We start from the raw sequence: 23,978 nt of genomic DNA, 5'->3' as shown, positions 1-23,978 counted from the left end.
CAAAAAATCGAACCGAAAATGATGCAGTTCCACTTTAAGACATCGTACTGTATGTACTGATGAAATAAATTAAATGTAAATGATCCTTTAAGGAGCGTATCAAGCATTATACTGATGAGTCAGAGAGAAAGGAGGCTTACGTACAGTACGTTAAATTACATTACAGTGCTTATGTGCTTAATGTCTTTAAACACGGAAAAACCAACAAATTCCCTGGACCAGAACGCAGACTGAACTTGGATGAACGAGACATACTGTATGTATAGGCATAAGAAGAGGACTGCATCTGGCCTGATATCTGAGAATATACCTTCTCGTGTTTTACTTTATAATGAAGCGTTGTTTATTTTAGCTAACGTTTCCCGTGGTCACCTTGTTTGGTATAGTGTAACGTTACCATACCTTTGGCAAACCTGCCGGGGCAGCTTGGTCCAAACGGACGTGATGAGAGCATGAGGTTTGCGGGGAAAGACTTTGTTTTGGGGTTTGATGGGGTGGAGATGAAAGATGGGACATCACAGAACAGAAAGCCATTCAGAGGGGAGCCGGAGAAGGGGCGCACGGAGAGCCCTGGTTCCCCCCATCATCACCTTACCTCATTAACGCGGGGGGGGGGGGGGCCTCCCCAAATATGCCTCCAGTCCCTCGACAGTCTGCTGGGAGTTTATTATTTCTGCATGTGGTTTAGATACATACGTTCTGTCTTCCCTGTTTCCACACGATCCCAGTACTCCTTTCATACGCTCTCATTCTCCGAAACCCACCCCCCCCCCACACCAACACCCCCCACCCCCCATCCCCCCAACACCCCTGCGTGCCCCCAGCCCAGAGTGCAAGTGTATGAGTGACAGACCAGGAGATAATTCAGGCGTTGTGGGAGATGAAAGGCACGCGAGCGTAAGGACCTGCATTGTGAGAGTCTGGGATGGGAGGGTTCAGAGCGCTCGGGCCGCAAAGGGAGGGTCGGGGAAGGGCGGGGTCAGGCCAAGCCCGAGGGGCGGCGAGCTGGTCCCGTGTGCCCCGGGGGGCAGTTCCAGTCTCCGCTGCACAGAAGCAGGAAGTGAGCAGGATATAAAAACCTGATGAAAGCAAATTTGATTTAAAGGTGATTTCCGGGCCCCGGGTCCCAGGCCACCCTGGCTCACTCCCTCATTGGGGGGGTGGGGGGGGGGGGGGGGTGGGGGCGGGCACTCGTGAATCGGCGGGGATTGTGGGATAAAATACGAGGCGAGAGCGCTTTCGCGACAAAGTGCCACAGGAGCTGCGAACAGTAAACTCAGACGTGTCAGAGAGGTCACCGCCTGGTCACAAACCCCCCCCCCCCCACAGTCCCGTTAAGGGACACACATGGTGTCGATAAGGAAAATAACACGCCGCTAACGCAAACCATAGCGGTGCTAAATTAAATATTCCCCCCACACCTTTCATGTACTCCCAATTTAAACTGCCAGCGTGCGTTTCCGAATTCCTGCCGTAATGTAAAAACCTGCGTCTGGTTTAGGACGGCGCGCCGATATGAAATACGGCTCATATTTGAACAGACGTTTATCCGACTGTAAAATTCCAGGCGATGGAAGTGGCGGCATGCGGGAAGGAGACTCTTGACTAGGTGAAGAACAAGGTAGGAGAAAGCAATATCCCGTGGTTATTTCTTCAAAGGGAAAAAAAACTGCCAGAAGATTCTATAATAGCGCTCTCTCGCAGAAGGACCAGAAGGACCAGAATCGCAGGGCCTGCTGGGAGTGTCTGCGGTGAAATAAATAATCGTTGAATCGTTGGCCGACTTCATCTACAACTGAGGCCTCCTCTATCATGGCCACTATCATTGCTACCATTTCACGTAACCAAACAAAACCTCTGACCCACCAACAGCTTGTTTCTTCGAATCGAGCGTAACTCAGTCTTCGCAAAACTGGACGCGGCGGCTGGCCTCGCCGTTCCCCTTTCCGAAACTCCAAAAAAAAACAACGCCGCTTTCCATTACAAATAACCGAGTATCAGACTCCAGAAAGTAAATCTTTTTTTGTCTGCGCAGTACTTAAAAAAGCAGTGGGGCAGCGCTGCAGTCGGGAGGACTGGACGGGGACGGTGTTGTTTTTGGGACGGCGGTCTGGGGGCGGCTTGCGGGAGCGCAGGAATGCTTCCCGGGGCCCCTGCCGAATTAGCCCCTCCATCCAAGCGCGTAAATCACGCCCCGGGGCCTCAGGCGAGACACGCCCTCCAGACGCGCGCAAGGTGGCGGGACGAGGCGGAGCGGGGCGGCGGGGGCCGAAACCCCCCCCCCCCCCCCCGCCCCCGCTCCGGCTGGGTTCTGATACGAGGCTCCGGGGACCCCGTCCGCTGGCGCGCGGACCTTTTTGATAAGCGGAGCCTTTGATGCTTCGATGCCCCGCCCTCCGGGAGCCGCGGGGTCAGCGAGGCGATTCACTCCCTTGACGGCGAGACGCCGATCGCCGGCGTTTATCTCCCGGAGGTGAGAGCGCCGGCGGAGCCTGCGTGTCATCCGCTGAGGGAAAAGCGTGTCCGCTCGCTCCCCGCGGGACCCCCTTTTTTCGACAGCGGCGGCGGCAGGCGGCGGCAGGCGTTGCGCGGCCGCAACCGCGGGCAGGACTGCGCAGCTGCAGCCGCGGCGGCCTGATCCCGACACGCAGAGAGAGAGAGAGAGAGAGAGACGCGCCTCCGGGCGGTTTCGTTTGGAAAACAGCTCGGCGCGCTCGGAACCTCCGAGCGGTACGCATTCCTGAGAGACTGACGCCGCGCGGTCGACGCTTTTGGGCTAAGATAAGGCTAAAGAGTCGCTCGCGTCAACATCTCTCCGATGAAGGCGCCGCGCCAGCATTACAGCCAGAGCAGAACATTCACAGCCCGGGCCGAGCGGGATCAAAAGCGCTAAATTAGGGTAGCGCGTCCACTGTGCATGCCGAAGACTGACATGCTAAACGCTAAAACTCAATCAGGGCAGTGCGCTCAGCGTACACACTGAGGAAAAGTACAGTCATTGTGTACAGCAAGTCCGAACAGCGCATTTCATAATCACACTGAAGCAGCGACAGCACATTAGATGCGTGCTTTAGGCCGGTGATAACCAACCCTGTTTCTGGAGATCTACAGTACCATCTTATAGGTTTTCATGCCACATATTTCGCAAACCTGACTCTAATTAACAGCTCAACGGGATCTCTGGCTGTGAATAAGGTGCTTTTTGTTAGGGTTACACTGAAAATCGACAGGACGGTAGATCTCCAGGAACAGGGTTGCTTACCGCTCCTTTAGGCCGTACGGCAGTAAGATAAACATACCAAAGCGCGTGGTGTCCACTTTATTATGAGAAGCCATCGCGATGCGAAAGGGAGGCTCATACACCATTTATACAGTAATTCAGGAAAACCCCAGATAGGGCTCTGGCTTAACAAAAAAAAGAGCCAGGCTGCTTTTTTCTGCTTTTTTTTTCTTTCTTTTTTTAACTGTCAACTTGCCAAACCACAAGAACCGATTTGTTTTCAACAACTTCCAAGAGCTGGCTTGTTTCAGTCAGGCTTCTGGCACAATGTGAAGGAACCTGCTTCAGGACCTGAGAGTTTTGGGAGCACCTGTAGATGACAATCTCTCATCAGGGGAAAGACTGAGGGCCAGTCTTTCTCCTGATGAGAGGAAATAGTCGAAGTGCAAAACATTCGCCATATTCCAGCTCTGTCGAGATCGCAGATACCAGCACATTAACGACCGATTTACCAAGGCGGCTCCATTTCCGCAACTCAAACTAATTCAACGCCCTCATTCGCAATTTTGCGGTAGGAGCGACACTTAAAAAGGGTCAGAAACAATACAGGATGCTTACACGTCCAGATTACAAGGCACTAAGAAATGGATACGGAGCAGCCAGTTGCAGGTAGCGAGGAAACCATGAGAAGAAAAAAAAACACAAATTTACAGATCAGGAAATACAAGTAATAGTCAATGAGGTACAGCTTCAGGTACAGGTACAACACTGTATTGCTAGCTGAAGACAAAGGTTGCGCATCCCTTAAATAAAACAAATATAATTACATATTATATCTGAAATTAAACAAGAAGTGATTACTATAAAGAGTGTTATGCATCATTCGTTCATGTCCACCCCATGCAGCCCACAAGGGAAACTGAACTGACTGTGAAGGATGTGCGTACAGCCCAATAGCCTGTGTATGAGCTATAGGCTACAGGCTATATCAGTGAAAATTATTGCCAGCTTTTAGGAGTTGTAAAAATTCTCAGGCTAAGAGGGGAGTCGCAATTCATTCATGCTTTAGAATGTTAGACAGAATACTTAATTGTTCTAATTTACATAATCTCCACCCTGTTTTAGCACATTCACTCCACTCCATATACATATGCATGAACACATTTAACTATGCATCAAAAAAAAGTCATGAACATATCTCACCAGGAGAAAGAGCAAGACTCACCTTTAGGTAATAATGTCTCACCAGGGAAAAGAGCAAGATGCACCTATAGGTGAAAATATCTTTGTGGCAGGGCTCGGTTTGTGAGGGAAGATCAGGGCAATCGGAGGACCACGCCTACTGGTTAAGTGGGCCCACACACCTGGATAACATTACTAATCAGTCCAAGGTTTAAGAGTGTGCGTTCTTTTCCCAGTAGGTGTCTGAGATGGGGGATTGACCGATGAGAGAGAGAGTGCCTTAGCAACAAAAATGGCTGAAAATCTTCCCTGTTGTGCTATTTTGTTCTGGTTATTTTAGTTTGTTATTTTACTTCATGATTTTGTTACCTTTTTTGTTACCATGAGGGGGAAGGGAGAAGAACTTTCTTTGGTTTAATTATTTTCATTGAAAAGCCCCTCTCTCGCTCAGCTCATAATAAACGCCGGTTAAATCAAGACCTTTTGTTCAACTCCCTATGTTTGACTCTTCTGTCCACAAAAGGGGGTTCACAACGTGTCACAATCTTAACTGAAGAAAAGTTAGGCTTACCTGTGGAAGCTTATGGAGTGCTTTGACGGCACCTGAATGGGAGACACAAGAGAATGATAAATGATGACACCGCATATTAAGGGATATTCATAAACAGTTCATCATGTTTAAACGTCTTCTGGTCACTTGAAAATTTGCTGTCAAAGACAAAAACGCAGACAAGAATTCCCCCATTCCTGATTTGCAGGTCATAGCTATAGTATTACCATCGTAGTATAACACGTGGCCTTGACATCTGGCCAAATCTAGTTTTAGGAGTCCGGGGGATGTCAAACAACTGATTACGCGGCACATGTAAACACAGCTTATGTGCTAGCCCCTGTAGACGTCCAACCAGACATATCACATTAAACAGCACTACACGAAAACAATTACGAAAAGCAACGACTCGCATCACTTTTGTAGCAGAGCAGAGCGTTTCTTCAACACATTCGAATGAAAGGACTGCCAAGATCAGCACTGTTATGTTGATCTGCGGCGAGGGTGGGTAATTCATTTTATGCGTGGCTCGCTTTCAGAGTGACAGAAAATATTGACTTTGACAGTTACTGCACATTCTATATACAGCCCACCATGCTACTGCAGTACAGGTCACATTGATATTTAACACTATTCTATGTGGGTATCTAAAGATGAACAGAAACCACTACTGGTTGCATAATCTAAAGAACAAACCAAAAGCCTTCTGTTATGAATTAACTCCAATAAAATTGATAAAAACTGTGTTTATATAAGATTTAATATTTAACATCAACAGAAGGTTATTAATGACGCCGACTGCCTAAAACCAGTCGACATTGCATTTTCCTCTCGTTTTACACCAAGTGCAGTTACAGATCTTATTCCATGCACCAGCGCCACAGCACTTCATTACCAGGGAGTGAAGTTTAGACATTATTTAAAAGTCTGAAACATGTGCAGTGGAGAGACCGAAGCAGTGGTCTCTCACCACGGTAGCGATTAAGAGCTTTAAAAATGCATTTATGAAGAAATTACTTCCTGAATCACTGAATTATGAAGCAATCTACTCCAGACCACTCCAAAGAATTGTTCCATTAACCAGTTTTCAAATTGTATAAAGAGGAGTGCAGAAGAAGCAGTGGGGGAAAAAATGCTGAACTAAGACAAAAATTACTGTTTTTTTTTTTTGGGTGGGAAACATAGCACTATTAAAACACAAATTCTAGACCAAAAGAAAATTAATTTGCACTTGAAACCTAAAATAATTCTGTGGGTACATTAAATTCTCTGGGAACAGAAGTTACCAGGTTAAATTAGGTAAAAGGAAGAGGAGCTCACATGGGTATCTAAAGAGGTGTTTCATTCCTCGGGAACACCTCTTTACTTTCTCAGTTAGGTATATATAATTTACACATTATGCACAAAATAATGCAGACTTAGTGCTATCTTGCCACACCAAATCATCAAGCACGATAGAGTGTGTTGTGCATGTTAAGTCAGACAATATTCAATCCACCGCTATTTCAAAAGGTTTTCAAAAGTGCTCAGATTTTCCCTCTGTCATCATTAAACCTTTCCTGAAGTCAACATCGGAAATACGAAAGATGTGGTTGACATCATAGACAAATAAAATGCCATTTCCAGAAAAGGTGGAGTGTCAGAATACACTAGGCGTTTTCCCCAAGCATGTCCTGTTTTTATGACAGAAAATATCCGTCTGGGCAGGGTTTCAAAATTCTTAAAAATGTCTGGAATTTAGGTCTGCTCATCCCATAGACCGTGTATAAATAAACAAATAGCTTGAGATTCTGTTCATGACACCCCCCACCCCCCCACACACCCTGTTCTTGATTATTGAAAATAATAATAACCAAAATAAGTTCACCCAACAATACATACAAGGGGTGCAGGGACCACATACAGTTAAAACACAGTTTCGGAGTGTGGATGCACCCTGAGTTTTGGTACAGTGCCAAGTGCGGCCATTGCCCTGGCAGAGTGAAACCCAAGCATCACTAATAGATTGCTGCATCACTAAGTCAGGAAGGCGTCAGCGACAGGGCTGCCCATGTCTCAATCCACAGCAGCAACTCTCTCTGGTATGCCTACAGCATGCCTCTACCACGAGTCCTCTCCCCCGGTTTGACGACAGCAGCTCAGGTGACAGAACCTAATTTACAGAGGATACTGCAGTAACAAGACAAGCTTAAAAATACAATTTGTCATGTCAATCAAAATAATTCTGATTCGTGACCAAAGGCGAAATACACAAAAAAATAAATGACGTGTTTGACAAATATTTCACATGCCTATCCTACAAAGTGTCCTCACATGCATCACATTGTGTACACAAAACTAACTCAAACCCTTGGGCATAGATCCCAAAAGATGGGTAAATTTATAGCCCACATGGAACCGATACATTACTGTCACTTATATGTCCCCTAAGGCAGCTGAGATTGTTAAATACCAGAAATTTCACAATGGAACATGGTGATGCAATGCTGGTTACAAATGAGTAAACAAGTACAGCTACAAATTACAAAAAAAATTATGAATAAAATACTCCTTAATCACTGCAGTACGTATATAAAACCCCCCATTATCTGCATTTGTGTTAAATTAATGGTAGAGGTATTAGGACTAATGAGTTTCAGGTGGTGCTTTCTGTGTGTGTTAAATGATACACACAAGCACACAGTGAGGTCAATGTGAGGCCAAAATGATTAACTCAATATATTCTCATCCCAGACTTCATGTTTTTCAAATTTCACTCAAGATTCTTAACTGTTTTGATGATCCTCTCAATCACTGTCACAGCAATTATTTGCATTAGTTGCTAGTTTCCACCTTAATCTTGATAATATACACCTTTAGTATTAAGTCAACCTTTCCAACATTTGTTCCTCTGCACACATTTTAACCATATTTTGAATATTTTCAATGCACATTTGGACATATATCTGCATATACCAAATATGACATCTCATTCTATGAGATATACTGTAGGAACTGTTTCTTTAGCTGCAGAAATGCTTTATCAATCTCAGGAGACCAGCAGAACCGGAAGGAAGTCTGTGTAAGGACAGACTCAAAAGCAGGGGACATGAGTGGTAAAGGATAATGTTTTTTTCACAGTGATTTTATTGAGGTCCTTTTAATCAATACAGGGCTGCAGACTGCCATCTTCTTCACCACAAAAAAAGCCAGCCCCAGTGGAGAGGTGAAGAGTCAAATGTGCCCTGTGAGGGCCTCTTTACGTAGCCCTCCATGGCAGCAGTCTTAGGAGTGGACAGAGACTAAAGCCTTCCACGAGGAGGTGGTGCCTGGCAGCAGCTCTATAGTGCACTCGTAGGGTAAATGAGGGGGTAACTCCCTGCCCAGCTTCTTACTGAATAGTGAGTGGCGGTCCCAGTACTGGGGTGGCACCAGGGATATGTCCGGTTCCTCACTGTGGGCAGGTGCAGGCTGGGGCTACAGAGACACAGGCGTAGGGAAGCTGGGGAAACTAGCAGATAAAGTAAGACAGTGAGTTGCACAGTGGGCCGCACATGTTATCACAGTACCCGCAGGCCAGTCAATGTGGGGGTTGTGCAGGGTCAGCCATGGATGTTCAACCTCTGGTGAGTCCACCAGGTAAAACTGAATAGTCTTCAAATGGGAAGTGCAATCCTTGAGCCAGAGAGAAAAGGTGAGTTGTTTGACGAGGCCTGAGCTGAGAGGCTGGCTATGGAGGGCTCAATGAAAGCCTGTAGGTTGTGTTGGGTGGTGGAAGAGTGGAGACTTGCAGGCAATAAGATGTAGGGCATGGAGTGGTGAGGAGAGGTGAGCCAACTCATTAGAAGTCTCCTGGTTGCCAGTGAGCCTGGAGGAACCATCAGGAGGCACGAAAATGATCAGGCTGACCACAGTAGATACACTGCTACCTCTCACATGCCATTCCCCCTCCTGGGGTGAGAGTCTGATTGTGCATGAGTTTCTCCAGCAAAGGGGTGGGTAATCCTGTGAGACTTGTTCCTAGCCTCTGCTCCAGTAGGTGCAGGGAAGGTGAGCGAGGGAGAACCGGGTGAAGCTTGTGGTGCATCAGATCAGGCTGACGGGAGGCGCTGTCTCGCAGTGAGAGTTGGAAACCCTGATCTCTCTCTCACACGCTCATGAAGATGGGCATCAATCCAAATGGCAAGATCAATGAGTAGATCCAGAGTGGTGGGCAGGTCCCTCGGCACAAGCTCTTCTTTCAGCATTTTGGATAAACCCCACTGAAACAAAGACATGTGCGCCCCCTCATTCCACCCACTCTCCGCAATGAGAGAATGAAAACCCTACAGAGAACCTTGCCAAAGGGAGATGAGCCACTTGGCTGCCTCGCTTCCACTTCCGGGGTACTGGAACACTTTGTTCATCTCCTGAGTGAACTGCTGGAAATTGGAGCAGAGGGGGAATACTTCCACAGTGCTGTTGACTGGGGAATTGCCCTCCCTGTCAGCAGGGAAATGATGTGGGCGACTCTGCCACAGTCTATGAGAAAGGTGGAGGGCTGAAGCTCGAACGCAAGGGAGCACCGATTTAAAAACCCTCGGAATTTGCCAAAATGTCCATCATAACGCTCTGGTGGGGGCAGCTGAGGCTCCCGGAGGTTGGATGAGGAAGTGGCAGGAGCAGGAATGGCATCCCCAGGCAAAACAGAATGTTGCCTGGGAGGAGCTGAGGCTGACAGGCACCGCACAGCCACTGCTAAGGACAGCAGGCTCTTCGAGATGGTCTGTTAATATTGTTTGCGGAAACTAATGGTTGTTCCCAGGCTTGATAGGGAATTGTGCAGCTGGCTAATCTCTGGTGGGTCCATTGTTTTGGCTTGGTCTTACTGTCACGGTTCACTGGAGGAATTTGGACCCAAGCACAGAGATCGACAAGGAGGCAGAGATGGATCAAGTAATAAGTCTTTACTGAATCTTCAAATCATCAGTACAAACAGTATTAAAACAAAACAGGAAATTAGTGGTCTGGAGCCAGAGCCGTGACAGAACCAAATTAGGGGCTGAAATGAGGATTTTATCTCCTGAGCAATAAAAGAGTAAACTTTGAGCAATAAAATTTTCCTCTGGGTATCACACACTCATGTTTCATATTACAAACGCAGCAAGTAAAAATACACTTTTTTCATTTTAAGTTAATTTTTTATAATTTATTGGCTGTATATTGTGTCGTATACAAAGTGGTGTCTGATTCCACAAGGGAGAGGCAAACTAATAAACACATCTATGAACATATTCAAAAAGATCTAACTGACATTTCAAAGCAATTAAGGCTTTTATGAATGTAGGTGGTCTCAACAGTATACAGTACTTGAACTAAGTATTTTTTCTGCTATCCGCTTGGAATTTTGGGCAGTGATAAACATTGCCCGGTCGAATTCGGTCAGCCTATACAAGACTCCTTATCGTAATGGCCATCAGCTTGCACAGTCTCACACCAAACTTCCCCATGCTATGAAAATTAGGAAGCTTCTAGAGTATGGGTGCATTTTAAGGGACATCTCTCACACGCGCGTCTATGCCTGAGTGAGAAGGCAGCCCATGCAAGCAATTACCCATGTACAGAGAGAGCACAAGAGAGGGAGAGGGAGAGAGAGAGAGAGAGAGAGATAAGACTGAGAGGGGTAGTGTAGGAGTGAATGAGGGAGAAAAGAGACAAACAGAGAGAGATGAAGGAAGTCACACAGAGGCTGAGTCTGACTGATCCTGGCTCTCTGTGACTTAATGAGCCCATCAGAATTAATTAGGTGTGATGTCTCAAGAGCAGCAAACCTCTAATCACCTCACAATGGCCCAATGTTTAAAGAGGCCAAGTGGTGATGCCATCAATCAAGGCACAGGGTATCTTTCCCAGGATGGTGAAGGGTTTATCCGTTTCCTGGGGTGATTTTGGGTTCTTGGGTAAATGCGGCCCTACGGTGAATGGGAGTCTGATACCATCTTGGTTTCTCAGACTCACGCCTCCCTGCTGGACATAATCACCTCCATCTGCAGAACTCAGGCTAAAAAACACAACATTAGCAACTCTGTGGGAAAATATATGTTATTTTGTTTCAGGTCATAATCTTCAAAGTGTTCTTCCTTCAAGCGTAATATTGTCACCGTTTCATCTCCTCCTTTCCATCAACAAGCAAAGTGTTGTGCACCAAACAAAAAAGTGAATAAATCAATCTTATTGTCATTTTTGATAATATTATTCTTGATATTGAATCAAGAATAACATAACAATATAATATTGATGATGATGGAATATTTGCAGTTCCACCCACAGCATAAACAAACCTGATGAACACTTTACGCATCTGGTTCAGGGTTAACGCACTAAAATGTATGTCTGTATTGCATAATTATATAGACACAGCGACTGCGCTGTGCCTAATGTCTGAACACCTGCTGCGGGACCCTGGGGAGAGACCTAACACTAAGCTAGAGGAATAGAACACCTCTTTATATACCCGCTGTGCGCTCCTCTTCCTTTTACCCAAACACAAGCCGGGAGGAGGTATTGTGTCACAGCCACATAAATAAATCAAGCTATCGCTTGCGCTAAGAATTGTGAATCCTGCAGATGCCCCGATCCGCGCTGGAGGGTCTTGCGGGGCGGTTTGCTTTCATGACGGCTGCGGGGTACCGAGCGGGCTTCGGGGGGCAGCGCAGAGCCGAGAGCCGCGCGGCGCTGCGCGCCCAGAGGAGGGCCCTGAGCGATGACTCCACCGCGCCCCCCTCCAGCGCCGAATCTTGGCGTGCGCAGGACAGGCGGGCGGAGGATTCGTCAGCAAAGCAAACAGCGGCCATCTGCCGCGCGGCGAAGCGCGCTGTTTATCCGGAGCTTTCCGGGGTACACAAGCAACGCATCTCCGACACGTCCGCAACCTTCCTCCGGCACGCCTGCATGTCTCTGACACATCTGCGAGAAGCAGGAAGCGCCTTCAAAAGGGCCGCGTGAAGGCGATATATCTCGGACACATCGCAAATATACCTCCGACGCAACCTCCGTGGGCGGCACTTCTCCGACGCCGCGGCCGCAAAAACAACACGTCTCTGATGCCGACTGAGCCCAGGCAATGCATCTCCTGGACAACACAACATGGGTCAGGCAGAGCTGAATGACTTCATACAGTCTCCTTCATCACATAACCATTGCAACAAGCAACCCAAATTCACATGACTGTTCGCGTCCACCAGTTTTCAGTTACCTCTGTAGGCAAGCCACAGCCTATTTAAATTATATTCCTCCACAGTGAACTTTGTGACATATAACCAACATGCAGTTTTTCTCTATCTTGCGCGGCATGTGTAACATAGTAATCGTTGTCATCGTCGCCACCACCTGTCCTTTCACCGAGGAGTGTTGCAATCAGAGTTATTCATTTCTCTGTCAGGTAACATGTGGAAGGCCCTCTTTGGCATTTTGCCACCAGACAAGCTGTGATGAAAATATGTGCGATACAGTCATAATCATTGTCACATGGCCGTGGTGCCAAGTACTGGAATTCTGTTTGATGTGGTCATTCCTTCAGTGACTGAAACTATTTGTAATGTTTGAATTAATTTCCCCCTTTTCCATGGATGATGTATTATAACAGCCAACAGAGGAAAACAATGCGGTGGCTAGTCAAACTAACTAGCTAGCTAGACACTGAAAGGCTAATTCTGTTCTGCACTGTGTTGTTTGGGTTTGCATTGTGATGTCGCAGTAATATCACTGACAAGACTGTGTGTATGTCTTTGTAAAGGGTTAACCGTCGGTTCTTTGTTTAGCCAAAGAATGGCCTTCAGGCATATCTCATTGTCTGTCAGCTTGTTCTGGTCAGGAGAGTTGCTCCATTGCTGAATAAAGAAGTGTCCCAGATCTGCCTGGGCTCTCAATGGTGCCGATCACTACAATACTTAAGGCATGTGTATGCAATGTTAAATATAGTATAGTATTTCATGATTTCTATCAATGGAAAGTACATATTACTCATTTTGTTTTAATGTTAGCCTTTTTGTGTAAGTGATGATAATGAGCTTGATAATAATAAAAATACAAAGAAACCAGATATTATGGCTTATCAATATAAAGCTTTTTATCATCTTACTACATTTAGTTCCATACCCATTCTGTCTGTCCTTACCAGTGAGATTTTTACCCCTGAGGTTCAACTGTATGTTATACTAACATCAGGTTGGCTAACATAAAGTGGCAAGCTCACAATGATACTCAATCATTCTTCTTCATTTGAAATGACAGACAAATCTTTTCATCTTGTTTTCTGTCAGTAATAAAATGGCCTCAGTTGTCATTGTGGTCATCATATTATTTTAGTCAGTTATCTAAAAGAAAAAACCTTGCTGATGACCATTTTCAGCACAATTTTCTGCCTATGCACAGACAGGTCTGTGGTCAATCAGTGCACTGCACTTCATTGTTGTCTTCAATACCTACCTAACTGACATGCCATTTACTCAGAGGGCACCATAATGTCACATATCATTTACACATGTTTCAGTGTATGTCATGGTTATTCACGCATATTTTACTGATTAATCTTCAAGGTTAAAGGATCGGTTTCATCTCTGAGAAATCGAAGAAGCAAAGGTACAGTTCCTCAAATCCAATCTCACACCTCACTGCCTCACCACTGACTCTATGCCCAACCTCATCACTGTCATCAGCGCTTTCCCTCTACACGCTCACACAAACACACACACCGCAGGGCCCTCACTTTGTCCTCCTTTGCTGAAATGAGACCACACAGAGCAGTTTGACAGCTCCTGTCCCACTGCTGATATTCACTCAGCCTGTGATAACAACACACTCTGTAAACAGCGGGACTGATTGTGTGTCTGTGTGTGTGTGTGTGTGTGTGGTTGTGTGTACGTGTGTGTGTGTGTGTGTGCATGTGCATGTTCACAGTAATGCAGTAGGTGGCCATGCGTGCACAGACCCCCCACTTTGCTTCTCCCGGCCATGGCAGATGACAGTTGCCACTGGCAACCAAGATAGTGCTTCACTGCTTCCAAAGTAGTCAGAGCAGAAATGAGAGAAAAAGCCATGGCATCTTGATATCAGCCAGCTGCTTCCTCTCTAACAGCCAGTCTGACAGCCAAAATTTAAATGAAAGGAACAGAACTAATGACCAAGTACCAAAAGGCAAATTGCCAACTGTGAGTCAACTGCCGAACTGGAGAAGTCAGCTATCGGGCCTGTACAAATACGTGATAATTTAATATCTAATCTAGAGAGTTATTGAACGCATATCAATACCTGGGGCATGATCTTTGAGGTATGCAATGTAGGCTGTATTAAGGTTATGCACTCAAAATTTTACATTTCTATAATATAACAAAACACAGACCCCAGTCCCAGTGCAAAGTGGCCTTTTGATTGACAGTCGGGTTATTTGACTTATGGCTGGCCAATCTGATACGTTTGTACTTTTTCATGAGCACTGTGGGTGGTACAAGAGAGAAGTACTTGAACTGAGGTTTATTTGTTGCCTTCTTAGAGCGCCGTTTGCCAAATGCTTATCTTGTGGTTCCGTCTGCTCTTCAACAATCTGACCAAAGGCTTGAATGTGAATTGAGTCTGTCACTTTTCCAACTTGACAAAATATTAAATTTGGTCATACACAAAGGTGGAAAGTCCAGGGGCCAAAAAACAAAAGTCCACCCATGAACAGCTGATTTCACTCAATAGTTTGACCTTCATTTAGCTGAAAAATTGTGCTAATTAGCAAATTCAGGTGATTGAGACAAAATACTACAGAGGATCTTTACTTTCTGAACCTGGATTTTCCACCTCTGGTTATATAGAAACTTCTATATAATATCTATATAATGCTGTATCTGTAAAAAATTACAGTTACAGTAAATGTGTCTTACAATAAAAGTGGTAACACAGTGAAATAAACATCTAATATCCATAACGACATGTCTTCCATGAATAATGTTACTGTGCTGGAAATGTTTTTTCCTGTATATCAGGCTAACTTTTTTGGGGAAGAGGTTGGATTTATTTATTTATTTATTTTTGCTGTTTCAATTTTTTCACTGATTATTCGGTGCAATTTACAGATTGACACCACAGCAGAAAGAAACAAATATAAATATAAATAAATGCAGACGAAGTCCATACTAACCCTAAAATAGACATTGCACACAGCTCCTGCAAAACCACAGCTCAATTAAGAGTTCCTGTGGTCCTTCTTGCTCCTGTAGGTGAAGTTACTGTGTTCCTGTGGGTAGGGTTAAGGCATTTCAAAGAGACGGGGTTATTGCAACTGTGTTAAAGTTAATGTGTGATGGGATGGGCTTGATGCACACCAAAAGGGCCGGATTAATGTGCTCCTGGGGGCGGGGTTAAAGGGCTCTTGGGGGTGTGGTTAATGGGGTCAGATCAGCAGGAGCAGGGCAGCCTCCTGGTTCTGGAAAGTGTCAATCGGGCATGAACCCAAGTGCTCTGCACTCCATTTACTCTCACTTCCATGACATAGCCCTGCAAAGCCACACCACAGAAATACACTCACCACAACAGAGAGGTGTACAACACAAAGGAACCTATGCAGAACTGCAAAACACACCTTATGAATGTCTCCTCTCCCTGCAGTGACCCAGCTCCACTCTCTGCATTGACTCAGTTGCTAACCCTATAGTGACACAGCTCCTCTCTCTGTAGTGACTCAGCTCATGTCCCTGCAGTGACTCAGCCCCTCTATTTACAGTGACTCAGCCCCTCTCGCTGCAGTGACTCAGCTCCTCTCCCTGCAGTGACTCAGCTCCTCTCTCGGCAGTGACTTAGCTCCTCCCCCTGTAGTGACTCAGCTCCTCTCTGTAGTGACTCAGCTCCTCTTCCTGCAGTGACTCAGCTCCTCTCCCTGTAGTGACTCAGCTCCTCTCTGTAGTGACTCAGCTCCTCTTCCTGCAGTGACTCAGCTCCTCTCTCTGCAGTGACTCAGCTCCTCTCCCTGCAGTGACTCAGCTCCTCTTCCTGCAGTGACTCAGTTCCTCTCTCTGCAGTGACTCAGCTCCTCTTCCTGCAGTGACTCAGTTCCTCTCTCTGCAGTGACTCAGCTCCTCTCTCGGCAGTGACTTAGCTCCTCCCCCTGTAGTGACTCAGCTCCTCTCTCGGCAGTGACTCAGCTCCTCCCCCTGTAGTGACTCAGCTCCTCCCCCTGTAGTGACTCAGCTCCTCCCTCTGTAGTGACTCAGCTCCTCCCCCTGCAGTGACTCAACCCCTCTCTCTGCAGTGACTCAGCTCCTCCCCCTGTAGTGACTCAGCTTCTCTCTCTGCAGTGACTCAGCTCCTCTCTCGGCAGTGACTCAGCTCCTCCCCCTGTAGTGACTCAGCTCCTCCCCCTGTAGTGTCTGCACAGGAGCAGGGTGAATGCTTACATGGGCAGGGGGCCATGGGCAATGGACCATTCCCTCTCTTGAGACTATACAAATCTCTTTCCTGTCTTTATGTCTGGTCATACTGTAACAGTAATTTTTCACATTTGATCTTAGGGTTGTTTTTTCTTGCTGGGTAATCAAACAATGCATTCAAACAACAACTTTAGACAAGAGCACAGATGGAACATTTGAGTGAATTGAGTGAATCATGCATGGATACAGTCCAGGTCCATAAACTCTTATCATAGTGGCCTCCGTCACTGGAGGTGAAATATTTTTTGCGCAGGGTGGAGAGTTCAACAAGATGACAAGAAAAAACAAACACTGTGTTCCACAAACACTTTCAAGTATTTTCAGCATATGAAAACATGGGAATATTTCACACTGTAGGTAATTACAAAAGAATACAAGCATGAGGCCACATATAATGAAAGGCCATAAAGCTCACCTAGGCTCGTAAATTTTCCAAGGCATATGTGCATTTCACATTGTGTTAATCCTGGTCTTGACTACAAGTGTTTATCTTCCTACTGCAAGTCCTAGCCAGCTATTTCAGGGATTTATCACTTTACGTGTAAAAATTCAGTGTGAAACCTTTCTTTTAACAAATTTCCTCCTACTCCCTCTTGGCCACATAACATTAACACCTTAAAACCTTATTAAAAACCAAAAACCAAAATAAAACTAATTCACTTTTTGCAATCTTCATGCCCATTTCTGTACTTTTGATAAATCTTTTTATAAATTCTGTTTATAGTGTTGTAGTCCTAACTTCCATATACTGTAAATAGAGTAGTCCTCATTACAACCTTCAGGCCTGCTTGTGGGGCAGTGGGGCAGTTTGTATTCTTGATAAACCTGACAACAATTGCTGTATAAAATTAACAGATTATTATTATTATTATTATTTTTTACATATAAATGCAAGTATTCAGAGAAAAGTTTTCAGTTTAAACTAGTAATAATTTTATTTCCCAAAAAGATATGTCAAAATTATTGCCTCCCTTTTTCAGTACTTGTGTTAGTAGCCCAGTATTATACTGTTATACTTGTGCACTACCTTCATGTGAATAAAACTGCTGAGTCGTCTTCCATACAGTATTATGAGATTAGTGATCATACTGGAGGAATCTTTGACCATCCTGTATCCTGAAGATTTCAAGATCCTTCAGTCTGTGAATGTGGGCTACCCTCTTCAGTTTGAAACACACATTTTCGATTGGTTAGTCAGTCTGGAGACTGAGATGGCCGTTGCAAAACAGTAATTTTGTGGGCTGTCAACCATTTCACTGGTGTGCCTGGCCAAAAAGCTCTATTTGGATCTCATCTGACCGTAGCATCCGGTTCCAATCGAAGAACAGCATTGGAAGTTTGACTGGAACCTGGTGTTATGGTCAGAAGAGACCAAAATTGAGCTTTTTGGCCAGGCACACCAGGACTAGGTTTGGCATCGGGAGGATGGAAGGATTATGTTGAAAATAACGTCATGCACATGGTGAAATATGGCTGTTGTTGCATTTGATGTTGTTAGGGTTGTTTTGCACCCATGGGTCCTTGGAGAATGTGTTAAGGTCAATGAAATCATGAACTGCAACAAGGACATTTTGGTCAGAAAAACCCAAAACTTGGCTGCAAACGATATGTTCCACAAGACACTGATCACAAGCATACCTGAAAATCAACCAAGAAATGGTAAACTGACCACAAAATTACTGTTTTGCAAAGGCCATCTCAGTTTCCAGACTGAAAACCGATCAAGAATTCATAGTTGCCCCCTCTCTGATTTTCTTTTTGCGCAAACAATGACTCATTACCTGTGTTGTTTATTTTATGTGCCAATATTTTTAGATCTGATTGTATGCACATAAAAGAAGAAATAAGAAGAAAAGTAGAAAGCAGAAACTGGGTTATTGGGAATCAAGTTGAAGTAGTCAAGTGAGGGTGAGGTTTCAATTTCAACAATACAAAAAGGAACACACATCTAATGGCTTTGGGGAATTAAAAATAAATTACTGGTTAATAGTTCAGACAACAGACTGGAGTTTCATATCTGAGATCATGTGCATATATTATTGACATAATATAATGCATGTAACATCACATTCAAGAAATTGCTATGAGACTTGCATGTAGTCTACACAGTCAATATGTAACCAACACACAATACAGCACTAGTGCACACCATACCCCCTAGTCACAATGTAACCAGCACAATGGTTGGTCCTTTTGTTTTTTTTCTCAGTATAATACCCATTTTAAAACAGGGTAGCAGACTCAGTGCAATAGCAATTCAATTTGAGGATTGAGGTTTGAGGGTGCTGTAATGGTTGCAAAGGTCACACCAGACATAGCTTAAAATGGAAGTAGGGTTTGTTTGTGGCATGTTAGAAAAAGCCTGGTACTGTCAGCTTGTCGAAACTCTTTGCAAAATGAAGCATGTGCGTGTGATTTTTATGGATGTTTCGTATATTCATGTTAAGTCTTAAAGCTTCCAGAAGCAAAAATACATATTAATATTTTTATGTAATCTACAGTCATGTGGTAAAAAAAAAACCTATACCCAGGCCTAGCAACTGTGCATAAGGCCTGCCCCCTTGTGGTGCAAAATAGTACAGCCAGCGATGCGCCACAGTATCAGCCATACAGTAGAGAAAAAAGTTGAAAAACCAAGAAAGAAGGTTCACCAGCAGATTTACTGGTACATGTATGCAGATTCACATACACATACGTACACAAATACATATAAACACATACATGCCTTTACAAATGCACAATAATGCAGAGGCATGCACAAAACACAGTTGTGTACACAAACTGCATGCGTACACAAGTATTTGAGAGCATGCACATGTCATGTGAGGGTGGGTTCACATCCCAAGAGAGACAAAGACAACACAGTTAATATCATTGTATGCCCTAAGCATTGCACTGTGTGGCACTCTGTTTCCAAGAGTCTTACTATAGTGTTTAATATTCTGGCCCTTGGCTCCACGTAATATACTGAAATGATTTCAGTCTCACCGCTGAAAACATATTAACCCCTTCATATGAAACCCAGAGTCCAGTCTTGGCAACCATTCTATTATTAAATGGTTAACAGCATGATCGCATCACATTAATATTTGGTTACATCATGTTACTGGTCGACCGCATGACACTGCAAATTGAAAACATAAAGCAACAGTTTGTCTTCACAAACCAAATTGATAACAATGTTTACTTTCCCTGATATCAACATAGAGCAGGGGTGGACAAATCATAAATTTATGTTATCCTCTGTTCTATCAAGCACCAAATCTGGGAGCCCAGCCCAATTTTAGTAGCCCAGTATTATACTGTTATACAGGATCATAGACACTGTATGTAGCCCTGTATCTGTATCAGAAAATCATGTTAAAACGTATTAAATCCCTTATTCTGGCTTTGATTTGCCAAGCATTTTAGTCAACTTTAGGCTATTAAAAAAGAAAGGCACAGCCGTTTATAATGTTCTAAAATTAGAAATGTAATGAATTAGACAGCTTAGACTTGGACTTAATTAGACAGCTATTCACTTTGCCAAGAAAATGACATCAAAACATTCGATTTTATCGCCCAGAGTAAATTAGCAGTCAGTTGGCTTACAAATTTCCCAGCCAGTTGCATTCAATTTAAATGAATACAGCCATACATGGCCAAGAGGATTGCGAAACTGTTTACACACTCTTCCCAGCATGCAACCTGTGTTTGGGGATCTGATTTGTGGTGTGTTTACAGGTGTCAATATTTGATATCAAAATCTGTGGTTTCAACACGTGCAGCAATATAAGAAAATATCTTTCAGTTCCATATCAAACATGCGGTCACTTGATCTCCACATAAACTGCTCTTGATATCAAAGCTTTGTATGACTGATTTCAACATATCCATGACAGCAGGGCGCCTCCATTATGCGGTTGATGATAGCATTGCACATGTTGATTGCAGTACTGTTGTGGTTGTTTGCATCACGTTCTTCATGATTCCATGATGTATATGAAACTAATGTGTGTGTGTGGGTGGGTGTGTGTGTGTGTGTGTGTGTGTGCACATGTGCATGTGTTTAGTCCCCTCCAAATCCCCAAAGCTATTCACACCGTTGATACAGAATAAAGAAAGGGAAAGACGTTTAACAAGCCATATTCTTCCAAAATGATGTCACATAAATCTGCAGTAACATGCTACTTTTAAACTTCATTTGAAACTGAGGAAATTGTATTATGGCATCCCATGGTTTCCTGTTTCACTGGGGCACAAAAATGAGGTAACACTCATGTAAAATCAATTTCATCCATCACAATGGAGAAACAAAACAAGTCATTACAAAAAGATATCACTTTCTACAAATAGGGAAATAATCAAAAAGTTTTAAATTGATGAGACAGCGGTAAAAGAGCCCAAAAGAGAACAGGAACACATTGTGCCCCCCACACACAGAGGCAGATGGTCTGGCAAAAAAGGAACGTTTATAAATTGCTTTGTCTAAAAGCACATGCCATGTATTAAATATGTTACGGTAAATTGCAAGGGCCACAATTGAAGAAAGTCTCCAAATCTACCATGCGACACCACTTCCAGGCCAAAATGCTTTTTGGGAGGGATTGCCAGATGAAAGGCTCTGTCATCGCTAAATGTCATTGAAACTTTTCGTTTGGACCTTGATTCTCTGGCAGATGAGACTGATATAGGGCTTTCTGGCAGGTTTGGTATGATCCTTTGGGGTTGCTTTGCACCCAGAGGCCCAGGGAACCTTGTTAGAACACGTGGCATCATGGAGTCCGTCAGGCACCAAATTTTAAATCAAAATCGGGCTGCTTCTGTATTGTGGTTGAATCTTCCATTGGAACAATGAACAAAACATTCCTGCAAATCCACAAAAAATGGTCAACTGACCACATAATCAAGCTTTTACAATGGCCATCTGAGTCCCCCAATCTAATCAGAGCTAAGGAGAAGAGTCTAGAAGTGAGGACCAAGGAAAGATCTTCTGAATCTAAATTATTTAAGGTTAAAATTCCGAGCAATGTTATCACAAGAAGATTATATAATTGTCTCATATTGCTGAGCATAGGAAGCATTTGATAAACAATAAAGTTAATTTCATCCAGGATGTTTTGTTCATACAAATGGCGCCAACAGTTCTGGAGGGCATTGCGTGTGTGTGTGTGTGTGTGTGTGTAGCTAATCTTTGGGACAAAGACTTTTTTTATTTATTGGGGTTTGTACTCCACAATTTTTGATTTGTAAACCAAAAAATTCACATGTGGTTAAAGTGCACATTCTCAAATTTTATTTAAGGGTACTTCAATACATTTCGGTTTTACCATGTAGAAATGACGGTACTTTTTATAAATAGTCCCCCCCCCCTCCTCCCCCCCGTTCCAGGGCATCATAATGTTAGGGACAAATGAGAAGTGTTTTTGATTAGTCGGATGCGTTCAATTACTTCTTTGGTGCAGGTATAAGAGAGTTTTCAGAATCTAGTTTTGATTCTACTCTTTTGATTGCCTTAGGAGTCTGTTATTGGTGTTTGTCAATATGAGGACCTGAGTTGTGCCAGTGAAAGTCAAGCAAGCCATTATGAGGCTGAGAAATAATAAAACCAGAAACAGGCAAAATCTTAGGCTAACCAAAATCAACTGTTTGGAACATTGTCAAGAAGAAAGAGTGCACTGATGAGCTCAGAAATCACAAAAAGCCAGGTAAGCCAAAGAAGACCTCTACAGTGAATAAAATGAATTTAAAAAATGATTCTGCTTCTCCTAGTTACTTCATAAATGAAGACAAATGAACCAGTATCTGTGGCAGCCATACCAGCCCAAGCCATGACACCCCCCACCACCATGTTTCACAGATGGAGGCGGGGGTGCTTTGGTTTTGGGCAGTTCCCATTGGCCTCCACACTTTGCTGTTGCCAACACTCCTATACAAGTGAATCTTGGTCTCATTTATCAACAAGCTGTTTTAGGTGCTTCTTAGCAAACTATAACCTGGCCATCCTGTTTTTGCAGCAAACTATTGGTTTGCATCTTGTAGTGTAGCCTCTGCATTTCTGTCTGTGAAACCTTCTCTGACAGATCCACACCTGCCTCATGATGAGTGATTCAGGTCTGCTGGACAGCTGTTTGGGGGTTTTTCTTCATTTTGGTGAGAATGCTTTGGTCATCAATGGTAGCGGACTTCCTTGGCTTACAATGAGCATTGTAAGTCAATAAAGTTGATGTTGGCTAGCCTAAGGACAACCTATGTCTCAGGTTTTTTTATTTCTCAGCCACATAATGGATTCCTTGATCTTCATTGGCACAACTCTGGTCCTCATGTCGACAAACGCCAATAACAGGCTCCAAAGGCAATCAAAAGCCTATTATCAAGACTAGTTACTGAAATTTATCTTATACCTGCACTAAGGAAGCAATTGAACACACTTGAATCATTAGAAACACCAGTGAAGCAATTTATCCCGAACACTATGGTGCCCTGAAATGGGTGAATGGGGGGGTGGTGATGAAATTTCTACATGGTGCAATCACAATGCATAAAAACAGCCTTAATTAAAAGCCGAGATATGATCACCACATATGATTACAAATATAAAATTGTGAAATACAGAGCCAAATCAAGAAAAGATATGTACTCGTCCCAAAGATTATGGAGCTTACTGTATATATATATATATATATATATGAGAGAGGCTTTTGTTCATGACAAAGGAATGTGACTGTCCATCAGGAGAATCAGAGAAGAGAATGTGGCACTGGAATACTGGTGAAAAGACGAGCTGATTGCTTATTGGCACTCCTGCTTCTTGGCAGTGTGACAAGCTGATTGGCAGAAGCACAGTGGGGCGGACTGGATGAGAGCGCTCTCACATGTTGGAGATATGTCACGCTGACTGGTAGAGGCACGCTAGCTAGCCTGCTGGTGATGAGATAAGACGGCTGGACGAGACACACATGGAGCGCAGATCCTGACACAGGGCACCTTTGTGCAGAGGGCTGGGCCTCCCACAGGAAGTCGCTAAAGACCACAATCTGAGTCCAGCGGCGGGAGTCCACCAGCCCACCTGATGTTCATCCCCTCTCTCCTTTCTCCTTCACTCAGAATAATCAGGAAATGGTATGGAAAACAGGAAAAGATGCCCCTCTGCTATGATGACACCTTTTGATGGACACTTATCCCATGGGTGCTTGTGTGCGAGTTTGTACATGTGTATGTGTGTACGTTTGGGTGTGTGCACATGTTTGTGAGTGCATGTGTGTGTGTGTGCTTGCATACATGTGTGTGCGTGTGTATGTGTATGTGTGTGTGTGTGTGCGTGTGTATGAGTAGGACCAGCTGTTCTCTCATTTCCTCTACAGACATAACATCCAGAACAAACAGAGACTTCCCTCGCCTTCCTTTATTCTGATGATCTGTCTTCCTTTCATCCCTCTTTCTGCCAAGTCTTCCTTTCCTGTATCTATAATCTCATGCTCTGTTGGCTCTTTTGATTTTTGACGGGGTCCCCCCCCCAACACCCCCCACCCCAACCCCACTCAGCACCGAGGGGTGATCACAGAACCTCTCAAAAGAATAACAATTCCTAATTGTTAGAATAATAATTTGAAACAAAAAC

The 23,978-nt window shown here is 44.2% G+C and overlaps 1 protein-coding gene across 1 annotated transcript in view; it reads right to left on the bottom strand.

Moving 5' to 3' along the window:
• The window catches only part of LOC118228126 (zinc finger protein 469), a 211,904-nt gene that overhangs the window by 176,768 nt on the left and 11,158 nt on the right, over positions 1–23,978 (bottom strand). Inside the window, exon 2 of the mRNA XM_035419439.1 lies at positions 4,974–5,005. The gene's annotated coding sequence lies outside the window, so the exon portion shown is untranslated. The remainder of the gene's footprint in view (positions 1–4,973; positions 5,006–23,978) is intronic.

This window comes from Anguilla anguilla, chromosome 5 (genome assembly GCF_013347855.1).
Source record: "Anguilla anguilla isolate fAngAng1 chromosome 5, fAngAng1.pri, whole genome shotgun sequence".
Classification (NCBI taxonomy): domain Eukaryota; kingdom Metazoa; phylum Chordata; class Actinopteri; order Anguilliformes; family Anguillidae; genus Anguilla; species Anguilla anguilla.
This window is presented reverse-complemented; position numbering and strand designations above follow the sequence as displayed.